A 23,096-nucleotide genomic window follows, 5' to 3' on the forward strand; every position below is an offset into this window, starting at 1 on the left:
CTATCCTTTTACCATTATATAATGTCATTCTTTGTCTCTTTTGATCTTTGTTGCTTTAAAGTCTATTTTATCAGAGATGAGAATTGCAATTCCTGCTTTATTTTGCTGTCCATTTGCTTGGTAAATCTTCCTCCATCCCTTTATTTTGAGCCTTTGTGTATCCTTGCATGTGAGATGGGTATCCTGGATACAAAACACCAATGGGTTTTGGCTTTTTATCCAATTTGCCAGTCTATGTCTTTTGATTGGTACATTTAGCCCATTTACATTTAGGGTTAATATTGTTATGTGTGAATTTGATACTGCCATTTTGATTCTAGCTGGCTGTTATGCCCGTTAGTTGATGCAGATTCTTCATTTTGTTGATGCTCTTTAGCATTTGGTGTGTTTCTGGAGTGGCTGGTACTGGTTGTTCCTTTCTATGTGCGGTGCCTCTTTCAGGAGCTCTTGTAAAGCAGGCCTGGTGGTGCCAAAATCTCTGAGTACTTGCTTGTTCGTGAAGGATTTTATTTTTCCTTCACTTATGAAGCTCAGTTTGGCTGGATATGAAATTCTAGGTTGAAAGTTCCTTTCTGTAAGGATGTTGAATATTGGCCCCCACTCTCTTCTGGCTTGTAGGGTTTCTGCCAGGAGATCTGCTGTGAGTCTGATGGGCTTCCCTTTGTGGGTAACCCGACCTTTTTCTCTGGCTGCCCTTAGCATTTTCTCCTTCATTTCAACCCTGGTGAATCTGAAGATTATGTGCCTTGGGGTTGCTCTTCTTGAGGAATATCTTTGTGGTGTTCTATGTATTTCCTGGATTTGAATATTGGCCTGCCTTGCTAGGTTGGGGAAATTTTCCTGGATAATATCCTGAAGAGTATTTTCCAGCTTGAATTCATTCTCTTCGTCACATTCAGGTATACTTATCAAACATAGATTAGGTCTCTTCACATAGTCCCACATTTCTTGGAGACTTTGTTCATTCCTTTTTGCGCTTTTTTCTCTAATCTTGGCTTCTCATTTTATTTCATTGAGTTGATCTTTGACCTCTGATATCCTTTCTTCTGCTTGGTCGATTCAGCTGTTGAAACTTTGGCATGCTTCGCAACATTCTCGTGTTGTGTTTTTCAGCTCCATCAATTCACTCATATTCCTCTCTGAGTTGTCCATTCTTGTTATCATTTCATCAAATCTTTTTTCCAAGGTTCTTAGTTTCTTTGCATTGAGTTAGAACATGTTCTTTTAGCTCACGGAAGTTTCTCATTACCCACCTTCTGAAGTCTGACTCTGTCATTTCATCGCACTCATTCTCCATCCAGCTTTGTTCCCTTGCTGGCGAGGAGTTGTGATCCCTTGTAGGAGGTGAGGTGTTCCAGTTTCAGGTGTTTTCCTTCTTTTTGTGCTGGTTTCTTCCCATCTTTGTAGATTTATCCTCCTGTCGTCTGTGTAGTTGCTGATTTTCAGATTGTGTCTCTGAGTGGCTGTCCAGATTGTTGATGATGAAGTTATTTCTGTTTCTTAGTCTTCCTTCTAACAGTCTGGCCCCTCTGCTTTAGGACTTCTGAGGTCCACTCCAGGCCTTGATTGCCTGGGAGTCACCTGCAGCAGCTGCAGAACAGTAAGGGTTGCTACCAGTTTCTTCTGCTGCTATCTTTGTCCCAGAATGATGCCTGCCAAATGTCAGTCTGATCAGTCCTTTGTGAGGTGACTCTTTGGATACTGGGGATCAGGGAGCTGCTTGAGGAGACAGTCTGTTCTTTATAGGAGCTCAAGTGCTGAGCTGTGAGCTCCGTTGTTCATTCAGAGCTGCTAGGCAGGTACATTTAAGTCTGCTGCAGCAGAACTCATAAACCCCCTTTTTTTCCCCAGGTACTCTGTCCTGGGGAGTTAGGGCTTTAATTATGAGTATCCATTATGTTGCTGCCTTTTTTTTTTTCCAGGACTGTCCTGCCCAGAAAGGAGGCAGCCTAGTCACTGCCTACAGAGGCTTTGCTGAAGCTTTGCAGAGGCTTTATGGGTTCTGCCCTGCTGCTGGCTCTGCCTTGCTGCCATGTGTATTTCCCTGCAGTCCTGTTTGTATGGGTGTGTTTAGAACTGCCTCAGCAATGTTGGCCCACCTCAGTAGTGGTGGACTCTCCTTGTTATGGTGGGTTGCCTCAGCAATGGCAGGCTGCATCAGGAATGGCAGACTACCTCCGTAGGGGTGGAGTGCCTTGGTAATGGTGGACGCCCCTCCCACACTGAGCTGGGCCATCCCAGTTTTAGCTGTGCTTGCTATGAAACTCTCAACCCCAAGCGTTTCCAATTGTAGGGTTTTGTGTGTGGGGGGGGGGGTGGGACCCACTGAGACTGATCACCTGGCTCCCTGCCTCAGAGCCCTTTTTTTTTAAGTTGAACGGTTGACTCTCTCCCAGGTGTTCCAGTAGCCTGCTGAAAGGGTGCCGGGATTTGTGTGATTTCCCTTGCAGCGACCCACTGCACCGGCTGAAACAACGTCACTGCCCAAGAATCTCCTGGCCTGGCTTTATGTTTCAGTCCCATTTAATCAGATGAATGGACTAATCTGCCTTTCCAAATCTCCTATTGCCAGTTTAACAGGGCAACCAGACCAGTGTATTTTGTACGGAGAGCTGCGCTGGTGACCCGTGGGGCTCCTCTACCTGGGAATCTACTGGTCTGTGGGCAATAAAGATCCATCTGGATATGCGGCGTCCACTCACCCTCTGCACTTTCACTGGTAGCACAATATTTATGGTAACAGAGCCTAGGTCACCCTGCACCAGAACATGAGGCATGGAGAGGCCTTCTTCTCAGAGGCCTCCTGTGGCCTTCCGCAGTTTGTTTTTCCTTGTTTATATGTTACTCATAACCAATTTATGTAGGCACTCTGTAAGTCCTTTCTCCTTTGCCACTTTTCCCAACATGTGGCCAATAAGCATATGAAAAAAAAGCTCAACATACTGATCATTAGAGAAATGAAAATCAAAACCACAGTGAGATACCATCTCACAGCAGTCAGAATGGCTATTAACAAAAAGTCAAAAAATAACCGGTGCTGGAGAGATTGTGGAGGAAAAGGAATGCATATACCCTGTTGGTGGGAGAGTAAATTAGTTCAACCATTGTAGAAGACAGTGTGATGATTCCTCATACACCTAAAGAGAGAAATACCATTCAGCCCAGCAATCCCATTACTGGGTATATAGTATATACACAAAGGAATATAAATTGTCTATTATGAAGACACATACATGTGTATGTTCATTGTAGCACTATTCACAATAGCAAAGGCATGGAATCAACCTAAATACCCATCAATGATAGACTGAATAAAGAAAATGTGGCACATATACACCATGGAATACTACGCAGACACAGAAAAGAACAAGATTATGTCCTTTGCAGGGACATGGATGCAGGTAGAGGCAATTATCCTTAGCAAACTAACACAGGAACAGAAAAACAAATACCACATGTTCTCACTTATAAGTGGGAGCTAAATGACGAGAACACATAGACACATAGAGGGGAACAACACACACTGAGGCCTATTGGAGGGTGGAGGGTGACAGTCAGAAAAAATAACTAATGGATACTAGGCTTAATACCTGATTGAGGAAATAACCCACATGACACACATTTACCTATGAAACAAACCTGCACATCTTGCACATGTACCCTAAACTTAAAATAAAAGTTAACAAAAAAGACTTGATTATTGCCCTGGGAAGTTCTATTTTTAATTGTGTCTCTATTCTTTTTTTTTTTTTTTTTAACATAACACCTTGGCTATTGCCTTACAGATGGATGTTTCCTGTTAATGACAATTACAATAATATTGATGATGATGACAATGGGAAGCACAGCTGTCCACAAGTATAAGTAGCAAATATAAGAAAAGCCTGTCTCAGAAAAACTTCTGTTCATCCAATAAGTTAATCCACAGTGAGCAACTGTTTTGTGGTAAAGATACCACTCCAGGCTCTGTGAGATGTACAGAAAAGGCTTCCCTTCTGAGGAAGGCCTGGTGATTCTCTAAGCTCATCCTGGAATGAGCAGAAATGCCCAGGTCAGCCTTTGGTTTCTCCAAATCTCAGAAATGAATGATGGACAGTCAAGATTTGGTCTTTCTGCCTCTGTTTCCAACATTTCTCTAAGGTAGAATGGAAATTTGACTAAAGAAGTAGCATGGGACAAATAACAACCACATAAAGTACTTTCTAATCATTCTCTGGGCAACAGTACCAGGGAATGCATTGTCATTCATTTAAGGCAAGGTTATTCCTGTGCCCCCCGAGGACAGCATCATGTGAAAGCCACAAGATCATGCCAACCCATCTTCTCCAGCATGAGGCCTTAAGAAAGATGTGCCTATATGGGAAGTGATGACCAGGTTGCATCCTTAACTGAAGCAACCAGTTTCATTTCAATGTGTCAATGAGCATTGTGTGGACTCAAACTTGCAGAATTAAGTGATAAGAAGATGGATAATTTCCTAGATATTTTCTAGGAGCAAACAGTGATCACTGGCTCTATAACAGATCCTTTGTAGATATACATATCTGCCTCTACCCCAGTAGAAGAACTGTGCCCTGTGGCCTCCTGGACCACCCCATGCCACTACCACCATCACCACCCCAGGCCATATCCTTACAAAAACACCTGATTTTCTGGATTCTCAGCTAAGCCATCTAATGCAAATTTCCCAGCAGGCTTAGCCAAGCCCCAAATTCTACATCTGTTCCACTTTTCTCTATTCCAGATCATCACACTTCCTATTGTGATCACTGTTGAACCACAAAGACAGGATGGATATGACTAAAGACATGTTTTTTTTCTTGTACAGCACACATAAGGGATAGTCCTGCATTAAATCTAGAGTTCTTAACTTCAGTAATTAAAAAAAAGAAAATAGATCTCTACTGACAACTGAGATCAGAACCTCAAGAATCTCTTTAGCAAATCTCCTCTATCAATCAAATGGAGCTGACAAGAAACTAAATTAACATTTATTGAGTAATTACCATTTGCCTGGCCCTCTGTTAGGTACTTTATTATCTATTTATCCTCATATCAGTCTGGCAAGTTCGTAATATTATACTTAATATAAACTACAGAACATTCTGGAAGCTCAAAGAAGATAAAGAACTTACCTAAGATCATACCAACTAGTAAGTTAAAGAGCTGGGCTTGAAGCCCAGGTGTGTTCAATGCCACAGATGTTTCCTACAAAGGAGGGTCATAAGGTGAAAAACTCTCCCTCAGGATCATAGTCAATAAAGTCAATAAGTCATTGTTACCTCTTCTATAAACCTGACGCAAGAGCAATGCATTCTAATCTCTTAGATTATCTAAATATGTTTGTGATTTCATTAAAGCAAAATAGCAATTATGTACTTGAAATATTTATAAAATAAGTCAACTACATTTGAAAGAAAATGTAAAAGGATTGCAATTAAATGGATCTGCACACACTGCAGGGTGTTTTTCTAACAAAAGGAGTAAGGAATAATGCTACTAATAAAAACAATGATGATCTTGTTTAAATGTTCTAATAACTCATTTAGCACTGTTCTGTATGGAACTGTATATTAGTAATTTCAAATAAAGTCTTTGATGAAAGATTAAATATATCTTCTGCTCTTTCTCCTCTGCAAAGCTAGTGATTCAAAAGGGCTAATTTGTTCCCTTTCTTCTCATAAAATGTTTTAAGTGATTTATAGATGTTTTTCTCCTTCTATTCATATTGTAAGAGGAACCAAGTGAATAATAATGAGTAAGAATAAAAAGTTATACTGATGTATTGGAAAGTAATGAGTGCCCCCACCATCACTACCACACACATACAAACTGAATTCTCATTTGGGCTTCCAATAAGAAATTGGAAGCTCTCACATCTCAAAGTAAATACTTACTCTGGAAACCATATTATATAGGAGCTATCCTAAAACAATTCTCTGGTCGCCTTTGAAAAAATTATCATGATAATTAATTAAAAGTAGGATTTTATTTTTCCCAGAAAAGAAATCTAAAACTGTGTAATAGCTTATATATGTAGCTCTTCCAGAAGAAATTAAGATTGGCTGATTAAATTCTATACTGAAAATGTTCTCTTTAGCATTTCAAACTCAACAATATGCAGTATTTGCAGGGCTTCTAAGCCTGCATGGGGAACACAGGCCAAGCCATTTTAATGTCTTTTGGGATGTAGGGCACATAGGTTCTTTTTGACATAGATCAAAACAGCTACACTCTGTGAAATGGGTAATCCAAAGGAACAAACATAACCTTGGCTAACATATAAGATTGTTCGTGAAAAATACTCCTGTTTAGAGGACAATATTGGTTAGAGAGACCTTTGGCTGCTGCACTGTACTGAAATTCCTAACGCAAAGCAAAATGTCCATAGTACCTATCATGCTTTCTACAGGAAATTGGCTGCTTCCTCAGCTCCTGTGGGCCTCTGAAGAAAACAGAAAACATCTTATTGTTTCATATTACTCCACTTCCTAGTATCAGGTATTCAATAAATATCTGTTTAATGCAATTAATGATTCCATCAACCAACATTCACTATGAAGTAATTTCTACATTAGTATTCATATTTCTGATATTTTCTCCATCAGGTATGACCTGACAAACATTCTTATTTCAAAAAAACTGGTCATGTCCTGTTTCTGAAACCCACAAAGCCAACTATGATGTAAAATATGTTGATTCAGGCTCAGAGAAATGACCATCAAGGCATATCATAGTTTCTCCATAGAGAAGCCTGGGCAAAGCCAGGCCAAATCTCTTTCCAGGGACTGCAAAATTCCCAAGGAGAAAAACTACAGTGAAGAGAAGCACAAGGATCCCAAATAACATACCTATTCCAAGTTAAGGTGAAATAAAAACCTGAGTTCCTCAGAAAGATGTAAACCACTTGGAAGGTGCAGCATTATCCACAGACAATGTACCAAGGATGTCTGCCCAAAAAAAACATCTCCCTCACTGGATACCAAGCCAACTAAAGACTCCAGCACTTTAGAGCGAACATGTCATTCTTTGGTGGTGGCATTAGAAGTGTAAATTTAGGCTATATACTAATAAAAGAGACTGATTTATTTTCAGTCTGTTTTTCAAACATTTAAATCAAGACTTTTCTCTCCTACCTCTGGGTTAAGGGCCTCCCTGCTTCCCAAGCCTGCCTGTTCCAGTATTTGCCTTTGTCTCTTTCCATTAGTCAGCTATTTCCCCTCCAACCAGACTGAGCCCCGACTACAACATTGACATTCACTCCTGCACTTTCTTCTAGGCCAGGCCAGAGTCCCAATACAATTTCAATCCACATACCTCATTCTCAGAGCTCAGCCTAAGAAAGCACACATCATTGAGGTCAAGGTGGAGAAAAGGTGACATGTGGGTGATCCATGAGCAGACCAGAAATAGAAAACATACGATATTCTTCCAGGAGCTTATGATACTTGTGAGCACCCAAATTTACACTTTTACATCCTTTACTATAGTTTTATAATTTAGAATGAAAATGTTCCGCATGTTGGATAGAAGTGGAAGAAGGGACAATCACAGGGCTATCATGTCATCCTCAAACACTCACATGTACACACACTTTGCTTGGAAATGAGAAGTGTGATCACATGATTAAAGCCTCTTTTAAAATGTATTGGTCTCTTTCAGTGCTTTCTACTTAGAGCCTTATTATCCTAACATTATATGAGGTAAACCTACCACTTTAGAACAAACTTCTAATTTGGGGATGATTTTTTTTTTTAATTAACTGAGGAGAGAACAAAAAGAAATAGGTTCATACTATAGCAAGTGGGATATGGGTTTCCTACAAGAAGCTCCTAGTGATGAGAACTTATACAAACAGTATGTTCAAGTGGAAGGGAAGAGGGTCGGGTCCCAAGTCTGAGGAACTGGGTTGGCTTTATCACATATTAGCTGCAATCTTAGTCAAGCTACTTGACCTCTCTGTACTCAAGTGTTGTATGACTTAAGTACGATAGTACAGGAAAAGTTCTTTGCATCAACAAGCATTTTTTTAATACTTGTTGCCACCACCCAGCCAAGGAGGGGCAGGCAAGCCAGGCTCCCCTATTCATATCTATGACAATACCCAGTGCCTTGCTACAGACTGTTCTGAGACTGAGAATTGAGTGGACTGCCCTCCCCACAGCTTTTTGCTCATGGTGCTCACCTGAGAGGGGTCCCACCCTCTCCAGTCACAAGCCCACATTTGGCACCATTTGGGGAATTTAGAGATGTTGTTTGGTGACCTGGCAATGGCAGCCACCGCATTCATTATAGTCTTGGGCTAGAGTTTCCAGCACTTGCTCTGGAACTGGGAAAGGACCCACACATCCAGAATTAAGTGGGAAGTATGGAGAGTGCCCCAGCAGTGGGCACTGAATTAGGCTTTCTCCTGTTGTAGGACAGGAACAGGAGGAGAGTTGCTGAAGTCTAGGTTTCTCCCAGCCTGCATGACTTGCAGGAGAGACGGCTTTGTGATCTGGAACCAGTCTGAGTGTGTCATTGCTGAGTCCCCCAGCCTTCTTCCTTGGTCAGTTGGGGGTCAAGGCCCTACCAGCTAAAAGGAGCAGAAGGGAGACAGGCCCCACTACCCTGGAGATCTAACTCTTAGTGTAGACTACCTCTAAGGGAGGAGAGAGCACAGCCCACCAAAGACCCCCTTGGGTCAAAAGAAGCACAAGCACAGCACCAGACACTGGAGGCAGCACCACCTTAGCCCATGAACAGATATGGAGAGGAATCTTCTCTCAGCCCCCACCCCTTCCTCAGTGCACTGTCACAGACTCAGCAGCAACTATTCCCACCAGGGCGTAGGGAGCATAAGCTGCAAGAGTCTGCTTCTCAGGCTTTTCTAGTAGCTCCACCTCCACAGAAAGCTAATGTGCACTGGGAGTGAGTAATTTCTGTGCTTCTCTGTTGCCTCTGCTCCCATCTTTACCTGCTGGCTCTTACTCTTAAGCTCTATCTACCAGACTACAGCCTGAATTGCATCACCAAAGAAAATTGCATTGCTACAAGCCACATCTGAGAAAGCCACTGCATGAACCTATCTGCAACCAAGAAACCTGTACAGAGCTAGAACCCTTAGAGCACCCAGAAATGCAGCCAATCAATTATACATATGATAAATACCATAACCATAAACCCAAGGGAAAAAAGAATAAAAAATTAAGGAGCATCATTCAAACAATAGCAAATTCAAAAAGAAGGAGGAGGAGGAGGAGGAGCATCTGCAATCTCAGATGAGAAGGAATTAGTGCAAGTCCTCAGGCAATAAAAACAGCCAGAGTATTTCATCATCCCCAGAAGAACCCACTAGCTCCTAAGCAATGGGTCCAACCAGAATGAAATGTCTGGAATGACAGATACAGAATTCAGAATATGGATGGCAAAGAAACGCAATGAGATCTGAGATAAAGTTGAAATATAACACAAAGAAGCCAGAAAAATAATCCAAGATTTAGAAGACTACCTAGCTATATTATGAAAGAACGAAACAAAACCTTATGGGATTGAAAATGTTGCTTCAGCAATTTTAAAATACAATTGGCAGCATTAACAACAGACTAGACCAAGCTGAAGAAAGAATTTCAGAGCTTGAAGACTGGTCTTTGACTCAAACTAGTCAGGGAAAAATTTGTTTAAAAAGAATCAAAATGTAAAACAAAGCCTTCAATAATTGTGGGATTATGTAAAGTGGTCAAATCTATGATATATTGGCATTCCTGAGAGAGAAGAAGAGAAAGTAAGCAACTTGGAAAACATATTTGAGGATGTAATTCAGGAAAATTTTCCCAATCTTGCTAGAAATGTTGGCATGTAGATACAAGAAATCCAGAGAACTTCTGTGAGGTATTATCGAAGATGACCATCCCCAAGGCAGATAGTCATCAGACTGTCCAAAGTCAACATGAAAGAAAAAGTCTTAGAGGCAGCTAGAGAAAAGGATAATATAGGCTCGTACTACCTATAAAGGAAAACCCACCCGACTAACAGCAGACTTCTCAGCAGAAACATTATAAGCCAGAAGAAATTCGGGACTCATTTTCAGTATTCTTAAAGAAAAAAAAATGCCAGCATAGAATTTTATATCCTGCCAAACTAAGCTTCATAAACAAAGGAGAAATAAGTATTTCCCAGACAAGCAATTGCTAGGGAAATTTATCATCACCACTTGGGCCCTACAAGAGATGCTTAGGGAGCTCTAACCATAGAAATAAAAGAATACTTGCCACCCCAAAAGCACCACAAGCATACAGACCATTAACTCCATAAAAACAACTACACAATCAAGACTACAAAGCAACTAACTAACAATACTATGACAGGAAAAAACCCTCACATATCTAGATTAACCTTGAACATAAATGGCCTACACACTCCACTTAAAAGACACAGAGTAGAAAATTGGATTTAAAAAAGACCCATCTTTCTACTGTCTTCAAGAGACCTATTTCACATGTAATGACACCCACACTCTCAAAGATGGAGAAAGATCTATCATGCAAATGGAAAACAAAAAAGAGCAGAAATCACTATTCTTGCATCCGATAAAACAGACCCTAAACCAACAACAGTAAAAAAGGACAAAGAAGGCATTACATAATATTAAAGGGTTCAAATCAACAAAAAGACTTAACTATCCTAGATATCTATGTACCCAACATGAATGCACCCAGATTTGAAAAACAATTACTTCTAGACCCAAGAAAAGTATTTGACAGCCACACAATATTAGTGGGGAACTTCAACACTCCACCAGCAGCATTAGACAGATTATTGCGGCAGAAAACTAAAAAAGAAATCATGAACTTAAATATAAATATAATATATTAGACCTAATAGACAGAATACTCTGCAGAATACTCTACCCAACAACTACAGAATATGCATGCTCTCATCTACACACAGAACATACTCTAATATTGACCAGCTGATCGTCATAAAGCAACTCTTAACAAATTTTTTTAAATCGTAATCATACTAACCATCTTCTTGGACCACAGTAGAATGAAAGTAGAAACCAATACCAAGAGGAACTCTCAAAGGTACATGAACACATGGAAACTAAAAACATGCTCTTGAATTATTTGGAGGGTAAAAAACAAACTAAAGGGCCAGGCACAATGGCTCACTCCTGTAATCCCAGAACTTTGGGAGGCCAAGGCAGGCAGATCATCTGAGGTTAGAGGTTTAAGACCAGCCTGACCAACATGGAAAAACCCCATCTCTACTAAAAATACAAAATTAGCTGGGCATGGTGGCACATGCCTGTAATCCCAGCTACTTGGGAGGCTGAGGCAAAAGAATCATTTGAACCCAGGAGGCAAAGATTGCAGTGAGCCAAGATTGGGCCATTGCACTCCAGTGGGCAACAAGAGTGACACTCCATCTCAAAAAAAAAAAAAAAAAATTAAACAAACTAAAGGCAGAAATTTTAAAAATGTTTTGAAAGAAATGTAAATACAAACAGAGACACAAAAGACCAAAACCTCTGGATGTGGTAAAAGCAATGCTAAGAGGAAAGCTTATAGTGCTAAATGACTACATTAGGAAGAAGGAAAGATTGCAGATTAACAACCTATTTTCACACCTGAAGGAATTAGGAAAACAAGAACAAACTAAACCCGAAGCTAGCAGAAAAAATAAAAAATCAAAGCAGAACTAAATGAAATTGAGACCAAGAAACCAAAGAATCAAGACATAAATAGTTGGTTCTTTGAAAGGATCGGCAAGATTCACAGACTATTAGCTACATTAATAAAGAAAAAGAGGCTAGGCATGGTGGCTCAGCCTGTAATCCCAGCACTTTGGGAGGCCAAGGTGGGTGGATCACAAGGTCAGGAGTTCGAGACCAGCCTGACCAACATGGTGAAACCCCATCTCTACTAAAAAATAACAAAAATCAGCTGGGCGTCATGGTACATGCCTGTAATCCCAGCTACTCAGGAGGCTGAGGCAGGATAATCACTTGAACCCTTGAACCCAGGAGGTGGAGGTAGCAGTGAGCCAAGATCACACGATTGCACTCCAGCCCAGGCAACAAGAGTGAAACTCCATCTCAAAAAAATAAAAATAAAGAAATAAAGAAAAAGAGAAAGATAATCGAAATAAGCAAAATGAGAAATAACAAAGGTGACATCACAACCAATCCCACAGAAATACAAAAGATCCTTAGAGACGACTATGAACATCTCTATGCATACAAACTAGAAAAGCTAGAGAAAATGAATAAATTCCTGGAAACACATAACCTCCCAAAATTGAACCAGTAAGAAAAAGAAATTCTGAGCTGACCAACAAGTAATGAAATTGAATCACTAACTAAAAACTTACCAATCAATAAAAATCCCTGGACCATGTGGATTCACAGCCTAATTCTACCACATGTACAAAGAAAAACTGGTACCAATCCTATAGAAACTATTCCAAAAAATCAAGAAGGAGGGATTCTTCCCTAACTCATTCTATGAAACCAGTATCATCCTGATACTAAAATCTGGCAAAGACACAACCATAAACAAAACTACAGGCCAATATCCTGATGAACAGAGATGCAAAAATCCTCAACAAAATACTAGCAAACTGAATCCAGTGACACATCAAAAACCTAATTCACCACAATCAAATGAGCTTTATTTTTGGAATGCAAGGTGAGTTCAACGTGTGCAAATTAATAAATGTGATTTGCCACATGAAAACAAAAACCATATAAACATCTCATCAGACACAGAAGAAGCCTTCAATAAAAGCCAACATTCCTTTACAATAAAAACTCTCAACAAACCAGGCACCAAAGGAACATGCCTTAAATGATAAGAGCCATCTATGACAAGCCCACAGCCAACATCATACTGAATGGGCAAAAGCTGTAAGCTTTTTTTTTTCCTAATAACTGGAACCAGACAAGTCCACTCTCACCACTCCTATTCAACATAGTACTGGAAGTCCCAGCAAGATAAATCAGGCAAGAGAAAGAAAAGACATTCAAACAGGAAAAGAGGAAGTCAAATAATCTTTCTTCACTGACAATATAATTCTATACCTAGAAAATCCTCACAATTCCACCAAAAGATTCCTAGAAATAATAAATAACATTAGTAGTCTCAGGATACAAAAATCAACGTTTTTTGTATACAAAGATTTACCAACCAAATGGAGAGCAAAAATAAATAAATAAATAAAAAGCAGGAGTTGCAATTCTCACATCTGATGAAATAGATTTCAAAGCAACAAAGATATAGTGGTAAAAGGATCAATGCAACAATAAGAGCTAATGATCCTAACACCCAGATACATAAGACCCATAAAGAGATTTAGACTCAATGAGACAGAAAATTAATAAGGATATCCAGGACTTGAACTCAGATCCAGAACAAGTAAACTCCATAAATAGTTATAGAGCTCTCCATTTAAAATACACAAAATATACATTATCCACCTTAAATAAACAAAATATTGATCGGCCATTATTAATACCCATTTTTAGAATAAAGCAACATTCCCATTCTCTCTCCCTCTTTTTCTTCCTCTTTCTTCCTCTCCTTCACTCCTTTTTTTTCCTTCTAAAAAATAAAAATTAAAAATAATAATAATATGCAACTCTTCAGATTTTCTATTTATTTTTGTCAGTTTTGGCAAACTGTGTTTTCCAAGTACAAAAACTGAAAGACTTGGCTGATTATCTCTATTATTTTGTATTTTATAATTGTCCTTTATTGATTTTATCTTTCTTTAATATTTCATTTTTTCTACTTTCTTTAGGTTTAACTTTCTTTTCCTTTTCTAGATTCTGGAGATGAAAGTCTATGTGATTAAAATTAACTATTCTTTTTAAAAATATACATATTTATAACTTTAAATTTCCCTTTAAGCACTGTGGTAGCTGCATCTCACAATGGAAAAAGAATGAAAGAAAAATCAACGTACAAAAAATACATTTCTATACACCAATAGTGTTCAAGCTGAGAGCCAAATCAAGAATGAAATCCCATTTATAGTAGGCACACACACAAAAAATCCCTAGCAATACATCTAACAAGGAAGGCAAAACATCTCTGTGAAGACAACTATGAAACATTGTTGAAAGAAATTATAGATGATACGAACAAATAAAAAATCAGTCTATGCTTATAAGTTGGAAGAATCAATATCATTAAAAAATCAACACTGCCCAATCTATGGATTCAATGTTATTTCTATTAAATTACCAACATCATTTTTCACAGAATTAGAAAAAACTATTCTAAAATTCACAAGGAACCAAAAACGAGCATGAGTAGGCAAGGCAATCTTAAGCGAAAAGAATAAAGCTGGAGGCATCACACTATTTGACTTTATATTACAAGGCTACAGTAACCAAAACAGCATAGTACTAGCACTAAATAGATAAGTAGACCAACAAAACAGAATAGAGACCCCCAAAATAAAACCACACACCTACAACCAACTGATTGCCAACAAAGTCAACAAAAATAAATAATGGGGAAAGAATATACTATTCAATAAATGATGCTGAAAAAACCACCTAACCATATGCAGAAGAATGAAACTGAACTCCTACCTCTCACCATATATTAAAATTAACTTAAGATGGACTGAAGACTTAAATGCAAGACCTCTAACTATAAAAATCCCAAAAGAAAACTTAGGCAATGCCCTTCTAGATATTGGCCTAGACAAAGAATTTATAATGAAGACTCCAAAAGCAAATGCAATAAAATCAAAAATAGACAAAGGGGACATAATTAAACTAAAGAGCTTCTACACAGCAAAAGAAATGAGCAACAAAGTAAACAGACAACCTACAGAATGGGAGAAAATATTTGCAAACTGTGCATCTGACAGAAGATTAAAATCCAGAATCTACAAGAAATTTAAATCAACAAGCAAAAAACAACCCCATTAAAAAGTGGGCCAAGGACATGAACAGATACTTCTTAAAAAAGACTAAGGAGCCAAAAAACATGAAAAAAAAAAAATGCTCTTCATCATGAATCATTAGAGAGATACAAATCAAAACCACAATTAGATACTATCTCACACCAGTCAGCATGGCTAATACTAAAAAGTCAAAAAATATTTTTGAATGGTGGGTAAGAGGCATGACTAACTTGCTGCTCCCGTTTGGATGGACAGAACAGCATATGGAGACTCATACTGTGAACTTTTGCTCCAAGAACTACTGCAGAAACAGACTACAAAAACTGAAATAATTCACAGATCCTTTGAAAGAAGCAGCTTGCTGCTGCAAACTCAGTGAGACAGCCAAAAAATTGTGAGTGCCCAAAGTGTGAGAGAGGGAAAGTCTGCCTCTGAACACCCATCCTAACTGGGGAAACCCTAAAATCCAGATCACAAGAGAAGGATTTAACCTTACCTAGAGCTGAAATGAATTTAGAGAGCCAAGCAAAATATAAAAGTAGAAGAAGCAGGGAGAATAACCCTCTAGGCACTCCTGGTCCCCAGGGAAACCCAGGATAGCCATTTCTGACTTTAATCTCTCAGGGGTCTTTGGGGAGGGCTGCCAGTGGAACTGGGGAAGGACCACAGGGAGAAGGAAATTATGTACTTTGTAATAATTTCCACAAAACATGAATTTTCCTGGAGGAATCTGGAGAGTGGAGGGAGTGAATGGGAGGTGCACATATAAGCACAGAAGCTGAGGCATGTGGGGAGGGGTGAGGCTTGAAAGCCCTGCTTGCTTCTTTGTAGCCAAGGGCAAGATCTTAGCCCTGCTCACCTACTGCCTGGATATAAACTCATCCTGTTTGATGGAGCATGGTGGGGGTGAGCCCAGCCTTGCTTGTTGCATGGGAGCTGGGTGAGGCCTGTCACTGATAGCTTTCCTGGCAACCTGTATGATGCAGCAGAGGCAGCCATACTCCCCCAGGGATCATAACTTCATTGGCCTGAGAACCCTCCCTGCATCTCCCACAGCAAGTCCCACCCAAGGTGAATCAGAGCTCAGACATGCCTAACCCTGCCCCCACCTGATGGTCTTTCTCAACCTACCTTGGTAGCCAAAGACAAAAGACATAATCTCTTGGTAGCTTTATGGCCCTGCCCATTACCTGAGAAACTTAAATACTTATCCAGGCAACCTCAGGGCAAAATTGTATCCTCACTATATTGCTACAGCTGTTGCTCTCTTGAAAGCACCACCTCCTGACTGAAGGTCAACCAACTCAAGCCATTACAGCAACTCATAAAAGAGAAACCCTGTTCCAAGAAAGGAGAAAACAATAGCTAATTCCACTGCCTATAACATCCTGGGAAATCAGAGGTCCTGAGTCTGCCCACATGACAACTTCACTGCTAGTAAAACCAGCATTTGAGAAAACCAGCACAAAACCAAGGACCCACACAAAGTCTACTTAACTCCCCTGCTACCTACACTGGAGCAGGTGATGGCATCCATGGTTAAGAGGCCTGAAAACAAATCACATTGTAGGACTCTGCAGATACCCTCCCAGTACCAGCCCAGAGCCTGGTAGTTCCATTAGATGGCTAGACCCAGAAGAGCAATAACAATCATTGCAGTCCAGCTTTCAGGAAGTCCCATCCCTATGGAAAAGGGGGAGAGTACCACATCAAGGGATCAACCTATGAGACAAAAGAATCTGAACAGCAGTGCTTGAGCCCCATATCTTTCCTCTGACATACTCTACCCAAATAAGAAGGAACCAGAAAAAGAATTCTGGTAATATGAAAAAGCAAGGTTCTTTAAAATCCCCAAAAGATTATACTAGCTCACCAACAATGAATCCAAACCAAGAAGAAATCTCTGAATTACCAGATAAAGAATTCAGAAGGTTGATTATTAAGCTATTCAATGAGGCACCAGAGAGAAGTGAAAACCAACTTAAAGAAACTTAAAAAATAATAGAGGATCTGAAAGAAAAAAATCTCTAAAAGAAAAATAGATAGCAAAATTAAAAATATCACAATTTCTGGAAATAAAAGACACACTTAGAAAAATGCAAAGTACATTGGAAATTTTCAACAATAGAACAAAGTACTTCAGAGCTTGAAAACAAGGCTTTTGAAATAACCCAATCTGACAAAAACAAGGAAAAAAGGATTTTGAAAAAATGAACAAGAAGTGTGAGATTATGTTAAACAACTGAACCTAAGAATAATTGGTGTTCCCAAAGAAAAAGAGAAATCTAAAAGTTTGGAAAACCTATTTAAGGGAATAATCAAGGAAAACTTCCTGGCCTTGCTAGAGGCTAAACATCCAAATACACGAACCTCAAAGAATACCCAGGAAATTCATCGCAAAAAGGTCATCACTTAGGTGCATAGTCATCGGGTTATCTAAAGTCAAGATGAAGGAAAGAATCTTAAGAGCTGTGAGGCAAAAGCACCAGGTAACCTATAAAAGAAAACCCATCAGATTAACAGCAGATTTCTCAACAGAACCCCTACAAGCTAGAAGGGATCAGGGTAGTATCTTTAGCCTCATTAAACAAAACAATTATCGGCCAAGAATTTTGTATCCAGTGAAACTAAGCTTTATAAACTAATGAAAGATAGTCTTTTTCAAACATGCGGAGAGAATTTGCCACTACCAAGCTATTACTATAAGAGCTGCTAAACAAAACCTCAAAACATACCAAAATAAACCCTTAAAGCATAAATCTCACAGGGCCTATCAAACAATAATAAAATGAAAAAAATAAAGATATTTAGGCAATAACTAGCACAATGAATAGAATAGTATCTCACATCTCAATACTAACATTAAATATAAATGGCCTAAATGCTTCATTTAAAACACACAGAATGGCAGAATGGATAAGAATTCACCAACCAGGTATCTGCTGTCTTCAAGAGACTCACTTAACACATGAGGACTCATAAACTTAAGGTAAAGGGGTAGGAAAAGATATTCCATGCAAATGGACACCAAAAACAAGCAGGAGTAGCTATTTGTATAGCAGACAAAACAGATCGTAAAGCAACAACAGTTAAAAAAGACAAAGAGGGGAGGAAGATCCAAGATGGCCCTTTAGGAGCAGCTCAGGATTGCAGCTCCCAGTGAAAGCACAGAGGGTGAGTGGATGCTGCATTTCCAGAGAGATCTTTATTGTCCACAGACCAAGAGATTCCCAGGGGGAGGAGCCCCATGGGTCACCAGTGCAGCTGTTTTGGCCAGCACAGCTCTTTCAGCTGGCGCAGTTGTTTTGCAGGCGCCCCAGCACCGTGGCTCTCCATACAAAATACACTGGTCTGGTTGCCCTTTTACCCAGGCAATTGGAGCTCCAGGAAGGCAGATTTGCCCATTCATTTGATTAAATGGGTCTGAAACAGAGAGCCAGGCTAGGAGATTCCTGGGCAGTGCCATTGTTTCAGATGGAGCAGTGGGTCGCTGCGCGGGAAATCACACAGATCCCAGCACCCTTTCAGCAGGCAACTGGAACACCTGGGAGAGAGTCAACTGTTCAACACACACAAAAAAAAGGCTCTGAGGCAGGGAGCCAGGTGATCAGGCTCGGCAGGTCGCACCCCCACAAAAACAGCAACTGGAAATGCTCAGGGTTGAGAGTTTCACAGCAAGCACAGCTGAACCCAGGACAGTGCAGTTCGGTGGGGGAGGGGCGTCTGCCATTACCGAGGCACTCCACCTCTACAGAGGTAGTCTGCCATTGCTGAGGCAGCCTGCTGTTTCCGAGGCAACCCGCCATAACAGAGAGAGTCTGCCATTACACAGGTGAGCCACCATTGCCAAGGCAGTTCTAACCACACCCATATAAACAGGACTGCAGGGAAGTTCACAGGGCAGCAAGGCAGTGACAACAACAGCTCAGCAAAGACTCTGCAGGCAGACAGAGGCTGCCGTGCTCCTTGCTGAGCAGGGCAGCCCTGAGAAAAAAAAGGCAGCAGCACAATGAATACTCAAAAATAAAGCCCTAACTCCCTGGGACAGAGCACCTGGGGAAAAAAAGGGGGGTTATGAGTTCTGCTGCAGCAGACGTAAACAAGTGTCCAGGAATTTATCAATTTCTTCCAGGTTTACCAGTTTATGTGCCTAGACTTGTTTGTAGTATTCTCTGATGATGGTTTGCATTCCTGTGGAATCTGTGGTGATTTCCTCTTTATCATTTTTTATTGCATCTATTTGGTTATGCTCTCTTTTCTTTTTTATCAGTCTGGCTAGTGGTCTATTTTGTTGATCTTTTCAAAAAACCAGATCCTAGATTTATTGATTTTTTGAAGGGTTTTTCATGTCTCTCTCTCCTTCAGTACTGCTCTGATCTTAGTTATTTCTTGTCTTCTGCTAGGTTTTGAGTTTTTTTTATCTTGCTCCTCTAGCTCTTTCAATTTTGACAATAGGGTGTCAATTTTGGATCTCTGCATTCTTCTCATATGGGCACTTATTGCTATATATTTTCCTCTAGAGACTGCTTTAAATGTGTCCCAGAGATTCTGGTATGTTGTGTCTTCATTCTCATTGGTTTCAAAGAGCTTCTTTATTTCTGCCTTCATTTCATTGTTTATCTAGTCAACATTCAAGAGCCAGTTGTTCAGTTTCCATGAAGCTGTGCAGTTCTGAGTTAGTTTCTGAATTCTGAGTTCTAACTTGATTGCAGTGTGGTCTGAGAGACTGTTATGATTTCCATTCTTTTGCATTTGCTGAGAAGTGATTTACTTCCAACTATGTGGTCAATTTTCGAGTAGTTGTGATGTGGTGCTGAGAAGAATGTATATTCTGAGGATTTGGGGTGGAGAATTCTGTAAATGCCTATCAGGTTTGCTTGTTCCAGGTCTGAGTTCAAGTCCTGGATATCCTTGTTAATTTTTTGTTTGGTTGATCTGTCTAATATTGACAGTGGAGTCAATAATAGTTCCCCAGTATTATTGTGTAAGAGTCTAAGTCTCTTTGTAAGTCGTTAAGAACTTCCCTTATATATCTGGGTGCTCCTGTATTGGGTCCATATATATTTAGAATCATTAGCTCTTCTTGTTCAAGCCTTTTACCATAATGTAATGTCCTTCTTTGTCTCTTTTGATCTTTGTTGCTTTAAAGTCTATTTTATCAGAGATGAGAATTGCAACTCCTGCTTTTTTTTGCTCTCCATTTGCTTAGTAAATCTTCCTCCATCCCTTTATTTTGAGCCTTTGTGTATCCTTGCATGTGAGATGGGTTTCCTGGATACAGCACACCGATGGGTTTTGGCTTTTTATCCAACTTGCCAGTCTGTGTCTTTTGATTGGTGCATTTAGCCCATTTACATTTAGGGTTAATATTGTTATGTGTGAATTTGATACTGCCATTTTGATGCTAGCTGGCTGTTTTGCCCGTTAGTTGTGCAGATTCTTCATTTTGTTGATGCTCTTTACCATTTGGTATGTTTTTGAAGTGGCTGGTACTGGTTGTTCCTTCTATGTGTAGTGCCTCTTTCAGGAACTCTTGTAAAGCAGGCCTGGTGGTGACAAAATCTCTAAGTACTTGCTTGTTTGCAAAGAATTTTATTTTTTCTTCACTTATGAAGCTTAGTTTGGCTGGATATGAAATTCTGGGTTGAAAGTTCTTTTCTTTAAGAATGTTGGGCTGGGTGTGGTGGCTCAAGCCTGTAATCCCAGCACTTTGGAAGGCCAAGGAGGGTGGATCATGAGGTCAAGAAATTGAGACCATCCTGGTCAACATGGTGAAACCCCGTCTCTACTAAAAATACAAAAAAATTAGCTGGGCATGGTGGCACATGCCTGTAATCCCAGCTACTCAGGAGGCTGAGACAGGAGAACTGCCTGAACCCAGGAGGCGGAGGTTGCGGTGAGCCGAGATCACGCCATTGCACTCCAGCTTGGGTAAACAAGAGCGAAACTTTGTCTCAAAAAATAAAAAAAGATTGTTGAATATTGGCGCCAACTCTCTTCTGGCTTGTAGGGTTTCTGCTGAGAGATCTGCTGTGAGTCTGATGGGCTTCTCTTTGTTGGTAACCCGACCTTTCTCTCTGGCTGTCCTTAGCATTTTCTCCTTCCTTTCAACCCTGGTGAATCTGACGATTATGTGCCTTGGGGTTGCTCTTCTTGAGGAATATCTTTGTGGTGTTCTATGTATTTCCTGGATTTGAATATTGGCCTGCCTTGGTAGGTTGGGGCACCAATAACAGACTTAAAGAGAGCCAAATCAAGAACGAAATGCCATTCACAATTGCTGCAAAGAGAATAAAATACCTAGGAATACAACTCACATGGAACGTAAAGGACCTCTTCAAGGAGAACTACAAACCACGGCTCAACGAAATAAGAGAGGACACAAACAGATGGAGAAATATTCCACGTTCATCGTTAGGAAGAATCAATATCATGAAAATGGCCATACTGCCCAAAGTAATTTACAGATTTAATGCTATCCCCATCAAGCTACCAATGACCTTCTTTGCAGAACTGAAGAAAACCACCTTAAACTTCATATGGAACCAAAAGAGAGCCTGCATAGCCAAGTCAATTCTAAGTAACAAGAACACAGCAGGAGGCATCACACTACCGGACTTCAAACTATACTACAAGGCTACAGTAATCAAAACAGCATGGTATTGGTACCAAAACAGAGATATACACCAATGGAAAAGAACAGAGGCATCAGAGGGAACACAGCACATCTACAACCATACGATCTTTGATAAACCTGATGAAAACAAGCAATCGGAAAGTAATACCCTGTTTAATAAATGGTGTTGGGAAAACTGGCTAGCTATGTGCAGAAAGCAGAAAGTGGACCTTTTCCTGACACCTTACACTAAAATTAACTCCAGATATATTAAAGACTTAAACATAAGACCTGGCACCAAAAAAACCCTAGAAGAAAATCTAGGCAAAACCATTCAGGACATAGGAGTAGGCAAGGACTTCATGACCAAAACACCAAAAGCATTGGCAACAAAAGCCAAAATAGACAAATGGGACTTAATCAAACTCCACAGCTTCTGCACGGCAAAAGAAACTGTCATTAGAGTGAATCAGCAACCAACAGAATGGGAAAAAATTTTTGCAGTTTACCGATCTGACAAAGGGCTGATATCCGGAATTTACAAAGAACTAAAACAGATTTACAAGAAAATAACAAACAAGCCCATTCAAAAGTGGGCAAAGGATACGAACAGACCCTTTACAAAAGAAGACATGTATGAGGCCAACAAACACATGAAGAAATGCTCATCATCACTGGTCATTAGAGAAATGCAAATCAAAACTACATTGAGATACCATCTCATGCCAGTTAGAATGTCTATTGTTAAAAAGTCTGGAGACAACAGATGCTGGAGAGGATGTGGAGAACTAGGAACACTTTTACACTGCTGGTGGAAGTGTAAATTAGTTCAACCATTGTGGAAGACAGTGTGGGATTCCTCAAGGACCTAGAAATAAAAATTCCATTTGACCCCGCAATCCCATTTATCCAAAGCATTATAAATTGTTTTACTATAAGGACACATGCACACGAATGTTCACTGCAGCACTGTTTACAATAGCAAAGACCTGGAATCAACCCAAATGCCCATCGATGATAGACTGGACAGGGAAAATGTGGCACATATACACCATGGAATATTATGCAGCAATCAAAAACAATGAGTTCGTGTCCCCTGTAGAGACATGAATGAATCTGGAGAACATCATTCTCAGCAAACTGACACAAGAACAGAAAATGAAATACTGCATGTTCTCACTTATAGGCGGGAGTTGAACAATGAGAACACATGGACACAGGGAGGGAAGCACTACACACTGGGATCTATTGGGGGGAATAGTAGAGGGACAGCAGGGGGTGGGGAGTTGGAGAGAGATAGCATGGGGAGAAATGCCAGATATAGGTGAAGGTGAGGAAGGCAGCAAAACACACTGCCACATGTGTACCTATGGAACTATCTTGCATGTTCTTCACATGTACCCCAAAACCTAAAATTCAATAAAAAAAGACAAAGAGTGAAAATTATACAATGATAAAAGAACTATTCCAACAGGAAAATATCACAATCCTAAATATATATGCATCTAACACTGCAGCTCCCAAATTTCTAAAATAATTACTCTTAGACCTAAGAAATGAGATAGATGGCAACACAATA

At 39.9% G+C, this 23,096-nt stretch overlaps 1 protein-coding gene across 7 annotated transcripts in view; it reads right to left on the minus strand.

Annotated features, from left to right (window-relative positions):
• Nucleotides 1-23,096, minus strand: part of LOC144581750 (uncharacterized) — a 259,124-nt gene that overhangs the window by 100,378 nt on the left and 135,650 nt on the right. The window lies entirely within an intron of this gene.

The sequence above is a fragment of the Callithrix jacchus genome, chromosome 3 (assembly GCF_049354715.1).
Source record: "Callithrix jacchus isolate 240 chromosome 3, calJac240_pri, whole genome shotgun sequence".
NCBI classification, from domain to species: domain Eukaryota; kingdom Metazoa; phylum Chordata; class Mammalia; order Primates; family Cebidae; genus Callithrix; species Callithrix jacchus.